Consider the following 18,431-nt stretch of genomic DNA (forward strand, 5'->3'; position numbering starts at 1 on the left):
CAACCTTAAAACCCATGGAATACCTTTGTACAAAGGTGGCTATGCTCCTTACAGACTATATAGTTGACCAATTATAAAGAAATACAAAACAACATGGATTTTTCCAATTTAGCATTTGATCTTCATGATATGCATAGTTTTTAGTCGAAAACAACAAAAAAAATGGAAAAAAAATCATAACATTTTTGTGAATCTAATTTTTTTTTTTTTTGACTTTGTTTTGTCTTTAGTTCATTTTGTCCGGAGATTAGCCTATCCCCCTCTATACACTACCTAAAACCCATGTGTGTTATAGTCTTGTGCATCCTCTTTAACTCAATTGCTTCAACAGCTCACAAAAGAACATATTATATTTATTTTATTAAGCTAATACTATTCTAATGATTTTACCTTCTTTAGTTTATTGTAAATAGAGATTAACAAATTAGTTTGGACCACTTATAATATAGTATTATTTTTTTGGACCACTTATAATATAATATTATTTTTTGCATGTTCTTATAAATTTGATTTTTCTATATTCTATATGTATATTTCTTAAGTTTCAAAATTGTTTTTTCTAGTCTTGCATCTCTTAAGTTTCAAAATTATTTTTTCTTGTCTTGCATTCCATTTTTATTTTCATAGTATTTTTTAAAATTTGTTTTTTAATTTTACATCATTTTCTTCTTTAGCTCCTTTTTAAGCCTAATGTTACAATTCATTCCATAGTTCTTTTTATCTTAATGATGGATAATTGTTCATAACCACTATCCCATGAAGTTGGGTGAAGTTTACCACATTATAAAATTCTAATTTGCATCATCAAATAAATTTAACCAATATAAAATAAATTTTAAAATAATTTAACTTTTTTTAAGTTCCTAATATGCTCCAAATGAACACTTTTTTCTTTATATTTAATGGTGACTATGAAGAGTTGTAAAATCAAAACAGCCTGGGAATCTCCACTCGATTAGAGAGTTGTATTATTATCCCACATGTCTCTTGTTTTACACAATCACAATGATATTTTCTTAAATGGTAGCTCATATTATATGTATATTCCTTCTTGGCTATATCTATTCTCCCTACAAAATGACATGCTAAGTTATCATAATGTAACATGCCACATGCACCCAATATAACATACCATGGCACGATGATGATAGATTAGACCACAAAGTAAACTAATGGTCACATTTTCTTTTTAACATGGAAACTTTTAGCTTGCGTGTTGTGAATCTAAAAAAATATTGAAAATAAAAGTGAAAAAATAAATCTATTTTTATTTTATATGCTTGGTAGTCAATGGAAATTGTATTTAGCAAACACGGGCGACTCAAAATGATTCCACCACACAGTACGGTGTAGGTATTTTGAAGACATGAAGACCAATTTGGTATGCACCTTCCATGTGTTTGAATAAAATTTTACTATGGCCTAACTATGTGTACACACTTTTTTGGAGATGATCTAAGGAGTTAAAACCCCCTTCTAACCTACCTTAGTCAACACTTAAATAAAATATACAAATTTGAAAACATAACAACAAAATAGATGAAAGTGGGCAACAAACTAATGCAAAAACTTAAAAAATTATTATTGAAACCTTAACAATTCAAGAATTAGAAAATGGTGAGCCTACTAGCTTCGCTTACAACATCTTCATTGGCATTTTCTTAGCAACAATGGCTTCTCAAAAACTCATATTCAAGCTCTCTTTAATTTGTACATCCAACAATATGGGTCATTCCAACTCTCAAAACAAAACCCACTTACTAAAATATGTTTTCTTAATATCTCTTACTAAAGTATTTCTTTCCAATATCTCTTACTAAAATATGGAGGTCTTCTTGTATTTCAAGAAACAATTCATCAAAAACTCCATGCACAAAATTGTTGTCCTCTCCATTGCTACACAACCATCCCTCAACATTGGTCAAGATTATCTTTAGTCACAATTTTTTTTAAAACCTAACTTATGGGACTTGATCAATTTGTATTTTCCATTGTAGAGGTGTAATTTGGAGTTGTTTATGGATGTCCAATACCCTCTTTATATTGTAGAGGCACATTGTCTAGTTCTTGGTCATGTTCTAAGTAGATCCACTTGATTGTGTAAAAAAAAGGTATGTATATATATAGCAAACAGACATGCATACATAGACACACATACACACACATACATATATGTATATGTATATGTATATGTATATGTGTATGTGTGTGTGTCTGTGTGTGTATGTATATGTCTATGTATATATGTATAGATATAAAAATAGATATAGAAATAGATATACATATAAATATACATATACATATACATACACACACACATTCCATTTTTTCATGCTTGATAGCATGTAAGGAGAGGGCTATAGGCTTGGGAAATAACAGTAAACTAAGGGACTTCAAAAAAGGGATTTTTAATTTTATGTAGGGTTTTGACATTTGTGTTAAGCCACATTTTTATTATCTGAACTAGTTGTAGCATGTTATTTTTAATCTTGAGGAGTTCTCCATAATTTTTCCAAAACTTCATAATTTGATCATTATGAATTTTACATTTAAAAAATATAAGAGATTAATCTAGTACAAATTTAATGGTCATCTTGTACATGTTTATATCATTCATAGATCTAAGATTCTAGCTTAATAAGCTCATCAAGAATAACTAGCACTCACAAATTATTTATTTGGGAAATTATTGAGTATTATGGATCAACATGCATTCGATTCACCATGAATTGAATAATAAATTATCAATTTTACACTATTAGATAATGTGTTATTTTAATATATTTTTTGAAAAATGACACCATGCTACATTAGAAATAGTGATAATTAGGCACACATCTTTTGAAATTATGCAAACCTAGAAATGAATGTTAATGTATACCTCTATAATTATATATCAAATAATAGTAATTAGTTGATAACCTTTACACAAATTGACATGGTTTCTTTAGTTTTGACTTGCATAGTAATATATCATGTTCATAATGCTAGGTTGTAGAAAATTCAAATGGGAAGAAGAGTTTATGAACATGTCTAGAGATTAATAAAAATATTAAGTGAAATCCATAATTGTTCAATTTCTAGTATTTTAGATTTAGTTATAAATTTAGATGAATATTAAAATAATATTGTGTTTTTAAAAAATATGATTATACGTGAAAATAGATGATGTGTTAATATTTGAATAAACTTTTTCTCCCTCTCTACAAATCTTCAAACTTCTATGTTTTCATAATGGACAATAGTGATGGTGAATCCCTACTAGGAAGCCCTCATCATCGACTATAAAAATTGTGTATGAGACGCCTATTGGCTCTAGTAGTCTCAAGATATGACTCTTGTTGGAGACACAACAGACAAAAATGATTGTGATAAGAGGTTCAAGGATGACTATACTCTCTTGAGCATAATTTTGGACAAGGGATAATTGGTAAACACCAAGTGCAATGGTCTATCAAAGTGACAAAAATAAGCTCTGGTGGATAATTGGTAGGAGGAGGTGGATGTTGAGGTGGTATTAGAGTGCATAAAAATGGAGGAGGAAATGATTTTCAAGGTTCCTAATGTTGTGGTTTACAACATTGTCTCTTCTTCGAACAATTGTTTGGTAGGACTTCTCCTTTTGACCAACCAATGATATAGCCATAAAATGGGTTTTCCATAGAAGAAAGCTTAAAGGAATGTTATAACTAGTGCAATGCCTAGGCCTTATTTTTAAAAATTTACAACAACAAATAATAAGGCATATTTTTGTTTGGTCATGGACATTGGAAATATCTCCTTACTCTTTATTGTTGGGAGTTGATCATTGACCCCATGGTTGATCTAGGCCAAACAACCCCCATATAGGTTTCAATTTTAAGTCTCACATTCAAATCCTAAGGTGGCCATATCTTGTATTGTATTGGTATAACTTTTGAAAACTATGATTCAATGAGCAAGGTCACTCAGGTGAATCCCATAATAGTATTTTACTATTTTGTTAATGTGGCTATTAGTAAATCTATGCCCAATTTTATTACTTTATAATCTAAACTAGAGAAGTGGACACACATATTATTTTATGATAATACCATTGTTTTTAAAATCAAGTACAACAAATTGGACCATTTTATTTATTACTACAAATATACTAAAAAGGAATAATAAAAACTAAAGGGTATATCTACCTCTCCTCCAATGGTTACTGTGCATCTAGATGGTGTGGAGTCAAAATCTAATAGTGACAAATATATCTTCATGGATGGGCTTATTAAGCTACTATAAAACCATAAGAGACTTTTTCAAGGGTTGAATCTTCCAAGTTCTTTAGATCATACTATTTCTTTGGAAGTTGGTAGGGGAAGAATCTAATGGTTGCTTTAAATAAGACTACTATTTGAGGGATACTTGTACCATTAACTCTACCACAAAGAGGGATTACATCTCCCTCCTCTAATGAAAATGATGTTTCACTTGAACCACTTCTCACCTCATACCCATGATAAAATAATGCTCATCACTAGGAGAATTTAGTACTACTACAGTTGGTGATGATGGATGCATGATCCAAAAGTAGAAAAAAAGAAGAAAACATGAAGGTCTATGTGGGAAATGACATGAATGTTGGTCAACTATCATGATGTGCTAGGTAAATTACTAGGGAAATCACCAATTTCAGATACAAGATCTTATATTTTTTAACCAAGATGGAGTAATGAGATTCCTTTCATGGAACATGTGAGGAGCAAACAATCCCCAAAAAAATTGTTCTTCACAATTGTATTTTGGAAAATATTATTGATAATCTTCACCTCCATGAGATAAATATGATAGAATCCTCTTTTAGCACCATTACAAATGTTTTGTGTGTGGGATCAATTTTTTAAAGAACTAAATCCAATAATGCCTTTAGTGGTATAGTCACCATGTTGAATCTAAATAAGGTTGATGGGGCTTTGAACTTTTCTAATTAGAATGTTTTGGATACTAGATTTAATTCTAATGGTTTTGTGTGACCTTCATAGTAAACATTTATACAACCAACTCATAAAGTGGGAAAAAAGGTCTAGAATGAGACCACATACCTTATTTAGTAATCCATCATCTCATAGTGGCTCCTTATGGGTGAGTTCAAATTCCCACTCATGTCAAGAAAAATGAGTGGCCTTGATGATTATGTAGATACTATGGTTTACCTATATCCTAATGCATTAACAAACTAGGCCTAGTTGATATTGATCCTATGACATATTTGTTCACATGTTCTAACCATAGGAAATCTTTGGATCTCATTTTGGTGAGACTTCATAGGTTCTTTTTCTATCCTCTAATTGGAATATAGTATTAAATTGCTTTGTAACCAATCTTTCATGAATAATGTTTAACCATAATGAATTCTTACTAAATTGAAGAAATATGTTACAAATGGGAAACAATCCATTTTTCTACAAATCATGTGTGTATTAAACATTAGGTATATAATTGGTCCATACAGTATATATCATCAAGTATGGTCTCTTCTTGATTCAATCTTTGAATGTTACATCATGCATACTTATAGAGAAGGCATTTTCATTGTTTGTCTAGCTAATTTGGGAACTTATGAGGTTTATATTAACTCTTTAGTTTCCCCACTTAACCTCCTTGATTTCCCTAACTTGGTTGATATTATGACAATAGAATATATTTAGAATAATGTTGAGCTCTTCTCATATATTATTTGATAGTAAATCACGGCTTCTCTGTGATTTCACATGTTTTTACTTTTATGGATCTCACTTATTCTTTTGAGATATTGTATGCAGTTTAGGGACTTGGATTGCACTCACATCAAATGGTTTTCTAATATCACAGTCTCAATTGGAGTTTTCGATAGAGATCAATGATGGAAACTTTTGTGACAATTTTTGGCTTGGCTCTTGGTATGAGAATCACAAGGACATGATTCATTAGTGTTGATAGATACTTTCTCTTGATTTAGTATTTCTTCTTATGCATCCTTTTTGTATCAAGTAATGACTAGAGTTTTTCTTTTCAGGTTCTTTTCTCCTGGAGCTATTTTGAATCAGTTATTATTAATATGAATATAATATTTTGCCGGAAAAAAAAAAACACAAAAGTTCCAAAAGAATAAATCACTTTTAGCATTCTAATCTATATATCAAGTTCTTTTATTACCAACTATCAATCCCACATGATTAGGCAGTATAAGACTAAACACACACACCCCCACATATTTCTTATTCACCATCAATCCTATATGATTAGACATTGTAAGACTTCATATCTCACTTTCACATCTACACATATACATAAAAAACTAGTCATTACAACATTATATACCTATATTCAAGTGGTTTAGAATACCAATGCAACGGTGTGAAAATATATTTGATTTATTGTAGATAGTATCAAACATGATACTATTTTTAATCCTTGTGGACAAATTGAATACGTGTAGAGCATAGATCATAAGGTGAGACTGTTTTGTTTTATGCATCACCTTTTTAAATTACACTCTAAAATTTATCATCAACATGAGGATAAGAGAGCTGCACGAGTAAAGTCATCGTAGAGTGAAATCATTATTTTGAATAGTTCTAATATCCTGCAGTTCTCCTCCTCATCCTGATGTAGATTATAAAATGTCCAAAACATTGATGTAATCAACAATAATCCTACACAATATAATTCATGAATAAAACAGATGATATAATATAATAGACAAAGCTAGTATAAATAATGTCCATTCAAATCAAATATATGTCCACTCAGTTAGGTCTATAAATAATCATTCATGTATGTTAAGGTTGTTCAGTTGGAAAACACTGCAGATCTGATTCTTCTTTTAAGAAATAGGAGAGCTTTTTACGCTGGGGTGTATTGAAAATTTTAGGGTTACTGAGGTTTGCTCACGCAATAAGCACCCATTTATATTTAGCTAAACAAAGAAAATTCCAGCAGATGTGTTTGCCTTAGCCAAATTCATTCAACAATACGAGAGTAAGAAGACAATGCAATAAGATGTTCTGATTCTGGTTGCCTTATTGAAGATGCTTATGTTAAACAAAAGGAAGGGGTTAAATTCTTCAAAAATTTGCTTGCTCCCCCCAAATTTAGTCTCTAACTCGGATATTTTAGCTGATCATCTCCTTGCCTGTATTCCAAGATCAGTTTCAGTTGGTGATAACAAACTATTGCTAGCCCTGTTTATTCGAGAGCAAATTCGTAAAGTGGTCTTCTCTTTTCCTCCAGACAAAGCTCTGTGGCTTGATGGTTTTATAGCCTTATTTTTTCAAAGATGTTGGGATGTCATGTGTGTTGACCTCTTAGCTGTCATAGAAGAATCCAGAAGAAATGGTTCTATGCTAAAATGTTTTAATACCACAAACATTTCTCTCATCTCAAAAGTCACAGCTCCAATTACATTTGTAGACTTTAGGCCCATTGCCCTATGCAAAATTGGTATTAAAGATTATTACCAAAGCTATTTACTTAGGCTTCAACATCTTATCCCCTTAATTATTTCTCATGAACAAGGAGTTTTTGTTCTAGGCAAAGATACAATGGAAGGGGCCTTAGTTGCCCACAAGGTCCTTCATTCGATCTAGTCAAACCAACAATCTAACTTCATCGTTAAATTAGACATGATAAAGGCCTATGATAGGGTGTGCTGGGATTTTTTGTTCAAAGTTCTCACCAAATTTGGATTTGCAAAAAAATGGTGCAAATGGATCAAAGATTGTGTCTCAGGGGCTTGGTTTTTGGTGCTTATCAATGGTCTCCCAGCAAGTTTCTTCTCTTCTACTCAAGGGGTTAGGTAGGGTGACCTATTATCCCCTTTCCTCTTCATTATTATGTTAGATGCATTTAGCAGGAGCATTTCTAGATATTTTGAGAATGGTTTCTGGCATGGGGCTCACATCTCAGGTACATCCTTGTCAGTAACCTATTCATTTTTTGCAAATGACACTCTTCTGTTTGGTAAATCCTCTATCATAGAAGCTAAGAAAATCAAGATGTCCTCGAAGATGTATATTTCAGCTTCCGGCCAAAAGATCAATGCAAATAAATCAACTATCTTTTTCTTCAATAACAAAATGTTCATATCAAATAAGATTGTTAAAATCTTGAGTTTTTCCATTGACAAACTCCCCTCTACTTACCTGGGGATTTCCTTCTTTGTGGGGGCTAACAAAGCTGCTTATTGATTTGTTGTGGTAGATAGAATTAAAGTTAGGACCTCATCTTGGAATGTTAGGTGGTTGTCTTTTTCTGGGAAAATTCTACTTATAAAATATGTTCTATCTACAATACCCAACTACTATATGTCCTCAAAGCTCCTGCAGCAATCATCCACCAAATTGAGAAACTTATTCGTGATTTCCTTTGGGTTAGCAATATGACTAAAAATAATAAGATTCCTCTCATTTCTCTCCAAAACATGGCTTAAGAGAAACTGCATGGGGGAATTGGTTTGCATAATCATGCCCATAGAAACAAAGCTTTTGTGGGAAAGCCTGTATGGCAAATGTGCACAAAGCCTGGATCTACATGGTGCCAAATCTTGCAAGAAAAATATATGGATGATAGGTGTCCTTCATGAATCTTTTCCATTCTTGACCCTCCTAAGGGATCAGCAATATGGAATTTCATGATTAATTCTAGAGACCTTGTTATCAAGTACATTTCTTAGGAAGTTAACAATGGTCGCAGAGTCAAGTTCTAGTTAGAGTCATGGAATGGCCTCCCCCATCTCCCAATCAGATCAATATGTAGATATCATTGCCATTACGACCAACTGCTAAGGCTCTAACTTGCTAGACTATGTATTGGCTGTGGAAATATTCTCTGGAAAAGTAATTTAGATGGACCTATTTTCACAGCTTCTCAATGATCTTGAGTCCTTTCTCATAAATATTTTTCAACAATGGACTATATTCTTTTCAAACCTTGAGGAGAAGCTAATTTGGGCTCCATCTAAGGATGTGAAGTACTCAATTAAGGAAGGTTATAGGGCTTTTTAGCAAATTGAAAATAATAATAGTAAGAGTAAAGCATATTTTTTCTATTGGAACCCCACTGTCCTCCCTAAAGTGGGTTGCTTCTCTTGGTTAGGACTCAGGAAGAAGATATAAGTGATAGACTTTAAAGTTTGGCATTGTAAATCCCTTTATTGTGTCTTATGTGGGGAAGAATTTGAATTAGTGGACCATCTATTTATCAACTACAGATTTTCTTACTCATGTTGGCTATTTATTCTCAAGAAACTTAATGTGTCTATGCCCCTATCAAACAAGATTTGGGATTTGTTTGAATCCTAGCCCTCGCTCTTCACCTCCTCTAATTTCTCTTGCCTTTGGAAATGTATACCTTCTTTAGTTTTTTGGGCAATTTGGTGGGAACAAAACAAAAGAATTTTTAGGAAAGATGTCTCTTCTATTGATCAAGTTTGTGATAAGCTGGAAGTCTCTATTTCAAAGATAGCTAACTCTAATTTATCCAATGGAAAATGAAATCATTATTTTTCTCACTGGGACAATATGACTTTAAAAAAATGAACATACATTTGCCTACTAGTTTGATCAGTTCCAAATTAGAAATCCATTCATGCCAAAGATAGATTCATTATTAAATGGCATCCCCCTTTTTTTAGATTTTGTCAAAATCAATCTTGATGAAGCTTTAAGAGGTAATCCCAGTATCTCTGGGATTGATGTTTGTATTAGAGATTGGTTAGGCAAGCCATTGGTAGTTAAGGCTATTCACATCAACCCTATCATGACCAACATGGTAGAGGCACATGCACTTCTTGACGGTTTGGTTTTGACAAAAAAGGTTGGTTTTTCTAAAATCCAGATTGAAGGGAATTCTCTCATGGTAATTAATGCATGTACGACCAAGAATATTCATAACTGGCAGCAGCTACGATATATTCTAGAATGAGACCACATACCTTATTTAGTAATTTGTCATCTCATATTGGCTCCTTGTGGGTGACTTCAAATTCCCACTCTTCATATTAGAAAAAATGAGTGGCCTTGATGATTATGTAGATACTATTGTTTACCTATCCTATTGCATTAACAAACTAGGTCTAGTTGATATTGATCCTATGACATATTTGTTCACATGTTCTAACCATAGGAAATGTTTGGATCTCATTTCGGTGAGACTTCATAGGTTCTTTTTCTATCCTCCAATTGGAATATAGGATTAAATTGCTTCGTAACCAATCTTTCATGAATAATGTCTAACCATAATGCACTCTTACTAGATTGAAGAAATATGTTACAAATGGGACACAATCCATTTTTCTACAAATCATGTGTGTATTAAACATTAGGTATATAATTGGTCCAGTATATATTGCATCAAGTATGGTCTCTTCTTGATTCAATCTTTGAATGTTACATCATGCATACTTATAGAGAAGGCAATTTTTTCATTGTTTGTGTAGCTAATTTGGGTACTGATGAGGTTTATATTAACTCTTTAGTTTCCCCACTTAACCTCCTTGATTTCCCTAACTTGGTTGATATTATGACAATAGAATATATTTAGAGTAATGTTGAGCCCTTCTCATATATTATTTGATTTCACATGGTTTTACTTTTATGGATCTCACTTGTTCTTTTGAGATATTGTATGCAGTTCAGGGACTTGGATTGCACTTGCATCAGATGGTTTTCTAATATCACGGTCTCAATTGGAGTTTTGGATAAAGATCAATGATGAAAACTTTTATGACAATTTTTGGCTTGGCTCTTGGTATGGGAATCACAAGGACAAGATTCATTAGTGTTGATAGATACTTTTTCTTGATGCAGTATTTCTTCTTTTGTATCCTTTTTGTATTAGGCAATGCCCAGAAGTTTTCTTTTGTGGCTCTTTTCCCTGGGAGCTATTTTGAACCAGTTATTATTAATATAAATAAAATATTTTGCCAAAGAAAACAACTACACAAAAGTTCCTAAAAAAATCATTTTTAGCATTCTAATTTATATATCAAATTCTTTGCCTACCAACTATCAATCCCACATGATTAGACAGTAGAAGACTCCATCTCTCTCTATATATATCTTATTCACCATCAATCCTATATGGTTAGACATTGTAAGACTCCATATCTCACTTTCACATCTACGCATATACATAAAAGACTATTCATTACAGCATTATATACCTATATTCAAGTGGTTTAGAATACCAGTGCAATGGTGTGAAAATATATTTGATTTATTGTAGATAGTATCACAATGTGATACTATTTTTAATCCTTATGGACAAATTGAATACGTGTAGAGGATAGATCATAAGGTGAGACTGTTTTGTTTTATGCATCACGTTTTTAAATTACACTCTAAAATTTATCATCAACATGAGGATAAGAGAGCTGCAGGAGTAAAGTCATCGTAGAGTGAAATCATTATTCTGAATAGTTCTAATATCCTGCAGTTCTCCTCATCCTGATGTAGATTATAAAATGTCCAAAACATTGATGTAATCAACAATAATCCTACACAATACGATTCATGAATAAAACAGATGATATGATATAATAGACAAAGCTAGTATAAATAATGTCCATTCAATCAAATATATGTCCACTCAGTTAGGTCTATAAATAATCATTCATGTATGCTAAGGTTGTTCAGTTGGAAAACACTGCAGATCTGATTCTTCTTTTAAGAAATAGGAGAGCTTTTTACGCTGGGGTGTATTGAAAATTTTAGGGTTAGTAAGGTCCGCTCACGCAATAGGCACCCATTTATATTTAGCTCAACAAAGAAAATTCCAGCAGATGTGTTTGCCTGAGTCAAATTCATTCAACAATACGAGAGTAAGAAGACAATGCAATTAGATGTTGTGATTCTAGTTGCCTTGTTGAAGATGCTTATGGCATACAAAAGGAAGGGGTTAAATTCTTCAAAAATTTGCTTGCTCCCCCAAATTTAGTCTCTGGATGTTTCAGCTGATCATCTCCTTGGCTGTATTACAAGATTAGTTTCAGATGGTGATAACAAACTATTGCTAGCCCCGTTTATTCTTGACGAAATTCATAAAGCGGTCTTCTTTTTTCCTCCAAACAAAGCTCCGAGGCTTGATGGTTTTACAGCCTTATTTTTTCAAAGATGTTGGGATGTCATGTGTGTTGACCTCTTAACTGCCATGGAAGAATCCAGAAGAAATGGTTTTATGCTAAAATGTTTTAATACTACAAACATTTCCCTCATCCCAAAAGTCATAGCTCCAATTACATTTGCAGAATTCAGGCCCATTGCCCTGTGCAACATGGTATAAAAGATTATTACCAAAGCTATTTACTTAAGGCTTCAACATCTTATTTGCTTAATTATTTCTGATGAACAAGGGAGTATTTGTTCTGGGCAAAGATACAATGGAAGGGGCCTTAGTTACTCACGAGGTCCTTCATTCGATCTAGTCAAACCAACTATCTAACTTCATCATTAAATTAGACATGATGAAGGGCTATGATAGGGTGTGCTGGGATTTTTGTTCAAAGTTCTCACCAAATTTGGATTTGCAAAAAAAATGGTGCAAATGGATCAAAGATTGTGTCTTAGGGGCTTGGTTTTCGGTGCTTATCAACAGTCTCCCAGCAAGGTTCTTCTCTTCTACTCAAGGGGTTAGGCAAGGTGACCCATTATCCCCTTTCCTCTTCATTATTATGGCGGATGCATTTAATAGGAGCATTTCTAGAGATTTTAAGAATGGTTTTTGGCATGGGGCTCACATCTTAGGTACATCCTTTTTAGTAACCCATTCATTTTTTGCACATGACACTCTTTTGTTTGGTAAGTCCTCTATCATAGAAGCTAAGAAAATCAAGATGTCCTTGGAGATGTATACTTCAGCTTCCAGCCAAAAGATAAATGCAAATAAATCAACTATCTTTTTCTTCAACAACAAAATGTTCATATCAAATAAGATTGGTAAGAGCTTGGGTTTTTCCATGGACAAACTCCCCTCTACTTACTTGGGGATTCCCTTTTTTGTGGGGGCCAACAAAGCTACTTATTGATCTATTGTGGTAGATAGAATTAAAGTTAGGACCTCATCTTGGAAGGTTAGGTGGCTGTCTTTTTCTGCGAAAATTATGCTTCTAAAATCTGTTCTATCTGCAATACCTAATTACTATATGTAAGTCCTCATCACCAAATTGAGAAACTTATTCATGATTTCCTTTGGGTTAACAATATGACTGAAAATAAGAAGATTCCTCTCATTTCTCTCTAAAACATGGCTCAAGAGAAACTGCATGGGGGAATTGGTTTGCATAATCTTGCCCACAAAAACAAAGCTTTTGGGGAAAAGCTTGTCTGGCAAATGTACACCAAGCCTAGATCTACATGGTGCCAAATCTTGCAAGAAAAATATTTGGATGATAGGTGTCCTTCATGAATCTTTTCTATTCTAGCAATATAGAATTTCATGATTAATTCTAGCAACCTTGTTATCAAGTACATTTCTTAGGAAGTTAACAATGGTCATAGTGTCAAGTTCTAGCCAGACTCTTGGAATGGCCTCCCCCCACTCTACCAATCAAATCAATATGTAGATATCATTGCCATTATGACTAGCTGCTAAGGATCTAACTTGCTGGACTATGTACTGGTTGTGGAAATATTCTCAGGAAAAGTAGTTTGGAAGGACCCATCTTCACTACCATTCAATGATCTTTAGTCCTCCTTTCTCATAAATATTTTTCAACAATGAACTATATTCTTTTCAAACCTTGAGGACAAGCTAATTTGGGTTCCATCTAAGGATGTAAAGTACTCAATAAGGAAGGTTATAGGGCTCTTTAGTAGATTGAAAATAATAACAATACTAACAGTAAGAGCAGAGCATATTTTTTCTATTGGAACCCCACTGTCCTCCCTAAAGTGGGCTACTTCTCTTGGTTAGCACTCAGGAAGAAGATACAAGTGATAGACTTTCAAAGTTTGGCATTGCAAATCCCTTTTATTGTGTCTTATGTGGGGAAGAATTTAAATCAATGGACCATCTATTTATCAACTACAGATTTTCTTACTCATGTTGGTTGTTTATTCTCAAGAAACTTAATGTGTCTATGCCCCTACCAAACAAGATTTGGGATTTGTTTGAATCCTAGCCCTTGCTGTTCACCTCCTCTAATTTCTCTTGCCTTTGGAAATGTATACCTTCTTTAGTTGTTTGGGCAATTTGGTGGGAACAAAATAAAAGAATTTTTAGGAAAGATGTCTCTTCTATTAATCAGGTTTGTGATAAGCTGGAAGTCTCTATTTTGGAGATAGCTAACTCTAATTTATCCAATGTCAAATGCAATCATTATTTTTGTCACTGGGACAATATAACTTTAAAAGAATGGAAATACATTCACCTACCAGTTCAATCAATTTCAAATTGGAAATCCATTCATGCCAAAGACAAGATCATTATTAAATGGTATCCCCCTTTCCTAGATTTTGTCAAAGTCAATTTTGACAAAGCTTCAAGAGGTAATCCCGGTATCTCTAGGATTGGCATTTGTATTAGAGATTGGTTAGGCAAGCCATTGGCATTTGAGGCTGCTCCTATCAACCCTGGCTTTAACAACATGGTAGAGGCACATGCACTTCTTTATGGTATTGTTTTGGCAAAGAAGGTTGGTTTTACTAAAGTCCAAATTGAAGGAGATTCTCTTGTGGTAATTAATGCATGTATGACCAAGAATATTCACAACTGGTAGCTACAATATATTATGAAACAGATTTGGCAATTATTTCACTCATTTCAGGATATTTGCATCACACACACGCTTAGAGAAGGTAACAAGGTGGTTAACTGCTTATCAAATTTTGGTTGTGATGGCAACTTTATTGAATCTTTTTAATCAAAAAAGATCTCAACTTGGATTCCTGAATTGAGGAATTTATTATTTTTCGAACTTGTTTATTCAGACCGTTATTGTTGACCTCCTCTTTCAGCTCCTTTTCCCCAACTTGCTGATGGGTGTTCATCTTCTTCGTCTATCTTCTCTTTCTCTTCATGTTGTATTCTGGTAAGGATAATGGGTTTTTTTCCTGTTTGTTTCCCAGTTGAACCTTTGAATCAGGCTATTTCTTGTTTATCTATATATTTTAGTGGTTGGCCCACTTTTGCCTTAAAAAAAAGAAGGCAATGCAATAAATGTGGATTAGAAACATCAAAGCAGCACAAAAAGAAGATATATTGCATAGATCATTTCATTCTGCATGTCTTTATAATTATACACATAAACATTAAGTAAAATTACTTGACATGATGCAGTATTAATATTAAGATTAATTTTCAATATTTTATTTTTTTCCAAATATCTATTATCAAGAAGAAAACAACACTGGAAAATAACATCTTGACAGATAAGTTACATGCACACAACTCATAAAAATATTTCTCTACCTCTTAATGGAATGTCCAGTTGAATTCCATTGTAATATACTTTTGTAGGATTTTAAACACCGAAAACAAAAAGATATAAATAGTTGTGCTCTATCATATTTTGTAACAATAAGGGGTTCCATGATTAAGTAAGTAATAAAGATAATAAAAATTGCATACTTTTGAGTTCCAGCTTGGACAATTCACTTATAAAGCCAAATGATTTTACCACACGTAAAAGAAAATTAGGTCAATTGATGCATTAATAGAGGCAAGCAACACAAAAGTTCCTGTCATTTTGTCCTAAGAGCTAAACAAAAGCATTCTAATCTATACATTCAATTGTTTTCTCATAAACCATCAATCCCACATGATTAGACAGTGTATGAATCTATATCTTACTCTCTCACACACCCATAAGTATTATATTCTTATTCACCATCAATCCTATATGATTAGACATTATAAGACGAGCCATATCTCACTTTCACGTATGTACATAAAAGACTATCCATTACCGCATATACCTATATTCAAGTGGCTTAGAAGGCCACTTATGCTCCTCCCTTATAGAAGCCGGCAGGAAATGATGATAGTAATAGTCTCCAGTCAAGAACAACACTAATCCTACTCTCATATCAAACATTAGTTTTTGGGTCATTTGCATGCTTTTGTTTCTCCTCCAAAGGAAGCTCAAAAAACCTCCATGACACATCCCTCCCACCATTTAGAAGCCCAGAGCTCATTCCATGGTTTACCACTTGGAAGAATCCCCAATTCTTGCGTCAGAAATCTCTTCCATTGTTTTTCCTCTCCTCTGATCTTGAAGACCAGACATGTCAATAAGAGGTATCACTTCTTCAACCAACACATGCCCTGAATATTGTCTCTCTTCCACAGACCTTACATATTTAGAAGGCAAACATTTTATGCCACTCCCTGCAATATATTGGGCTATCTCTATTTCCTCAGGCCATTCAACCAAAGGAAGAAGAGGAGCAGAAGGAAAAAAGAGAGAAGAGTATTCAGAGCTTGCCATCTTCGCCAAGAGAAACAAAAAAAAACAATTGAGATTGTTTTGAGCATTTCTTCACACATCAAGCTTGTTTAAATATTTGGAGAAACACCTTTCACGTTGCTAGTTTGCAAATGAAAAAACAATAACATATTACGAGTTGAATGAGACAAACATGAAAATGCTTAGATCCCAAACATGAAAATGTTTTAGATGCCACGTGGCTGTTCACCACGTGGAATCTTTCATGCACAGCCTACAATCTCCATGGTTTGTGGTTATTGCCTAAATCCCACGTGGGTTATTGCCTTATAGATCCTTACTTACTCAACCGCTCCAACAGCTCACATAAGCACAATTTATATTCATATGATAAAGCTAATACTATTCTAATCATTTCACCTTTTTAAATTAATTTTAATCAGCTATTTGGACCACTTAAAATATAGTATTCTTTTTGTATGTTACTATAAATTTGATCTTTTCTATATTCTTTAACTACATTTCTGAAGTTTCAAAAATCGTTTATCCTTGTCTTACATTTCATTTCTTATTTCCACAGGATTTTTTTCAAATTGTTCTTAAATTTCACATAACTTCTTCTTTAATTTCTTTTTAAGACCAATTTTACAATTCGTTCCATAATTCTTTTGATCTTAATGATGGATAATTGTCCATAACCACTGCCCCATAAAAGAAGGTTAAGTTGACTACATTATAAACTTTTAATTTTCCTCATCAGATTATTTTACTGCTAGATAAGATGCATTTTTAATATTTTTTAAGTTTCTAAATTTATAATATGCTCCAAATGATGGAATAGTTTTTTCTTTAGATTTTATGGTGAGTGAAGAGTTGGAAAGTCAAAACAACACGGGAATCTCCATTCCATTGGAGAGTTGTATTATCATCACATGTCTCTAGTATTACACAATGACAATGGAATAATTTTATTTAATGGTAGCTCATATTTATATGCATGTTCCTTTTTTACTATATCTACTCTCCCCACAAAATGAGAAGCTAAGACATCATAATGTAACATGCCACATACATCTCATACAACATACCATGGCATGATGATGATAGATTAGACAACAAAGTAAACTGATGGACATTGTTGCTTTTTATCATGGCTACTTCGAGCTTGCATGTTGTGAATCTTTATAAAGATCAAATAAAAGTGGAGCAAAACAACTTTTGTATTTTATATTCTCGGTAGTCAATGAAAATCGTATTTGGCAAACAAGGGTGAATCAAAGTGATTCCACGACACACTATGGTGTAGGCATGTTGAAGACATAGAGACCAATTCAGCATTCTCCTTCCACATATTTGAATAATATTTTACTATGGGCCAACATTGTGTGTGCACACTTTTTTGGAGGTGATCTAAGGAGTTTAAAGCCCCTTCTAACCTACCTCAATCAACACTCAAAGAAAACATACAAATGTAAAAATATAACAACAAAATAGATGAAAAATTTTCATTGGAGAGGTGCAATTTGGAGTCGTTTGTAGATATCCAACAAGCTTTTTATTGAAGAGGCCTATTGTCTAGATTTTTATTATCTTTTATGTGGATCCAACCAATTGTGTAATTTGATGGTATATATGTCTATCCAAATATACTTGCCACTTTTTAATTCTTGATAAGAAGTGCGAAGAGCATTATTGGCTTGAGAAATAGGGGAAATTGTGGTACTTCAAAAAAGGGTTTTTTTAATTTGTTGAAAGGTTTCGACGATTGTGTTAAAGCCACATCTTGTATTCTTTGAACTTATAATAACATGTTATTTTTAATGTCTAGGAGTTTTCCATAATTGTCCCAAAACTTCATAATTTGATTATTATGAATTGTATATTTAAAGAAGATAATGGATCTCTATACTATTTTTAATGCCCAACATGTACATTTTTGTGTCATTCACACATCTAATTTTCTAGCTTAATAAAGTACATATCTAGAACAACTAGTACTCACAAATTATTGAGTACAATGGAACAACATGCTTTCCATTCACCA

The 18,431-nt window shown here is 32.9% G+C and overlaps 1 pseudogene; it reads right to left on the reverse strand.

The window, feature by feature from the left end:
- Positions 1–16,429, reverse strand: part of LOC149540260 (jasmonate-induced oxygenase 3-like) — a 32,929-nt pseudogene extending 16,500 nt beyond the window's left edge.
- Between the last annotated feature and the right edge of the window lie 2,002 nt (positions 16,430–18,431).

The sequence above is a fragment of the Cupressus sempervirens genome, chromosome 9 (assembly GCF_028749045.1).
Source record: "Cupressus sempervirens isolate cs-2001-9-10 chromosome 9, ASM2874904v1, whole genome shotgun sequence".
NCBI lineage: Eukaryota > Viridiplantae > Streptophyta > Pinopsida > Cupressales > Cupressaceae > Cupressus > Cupressus sempervirens.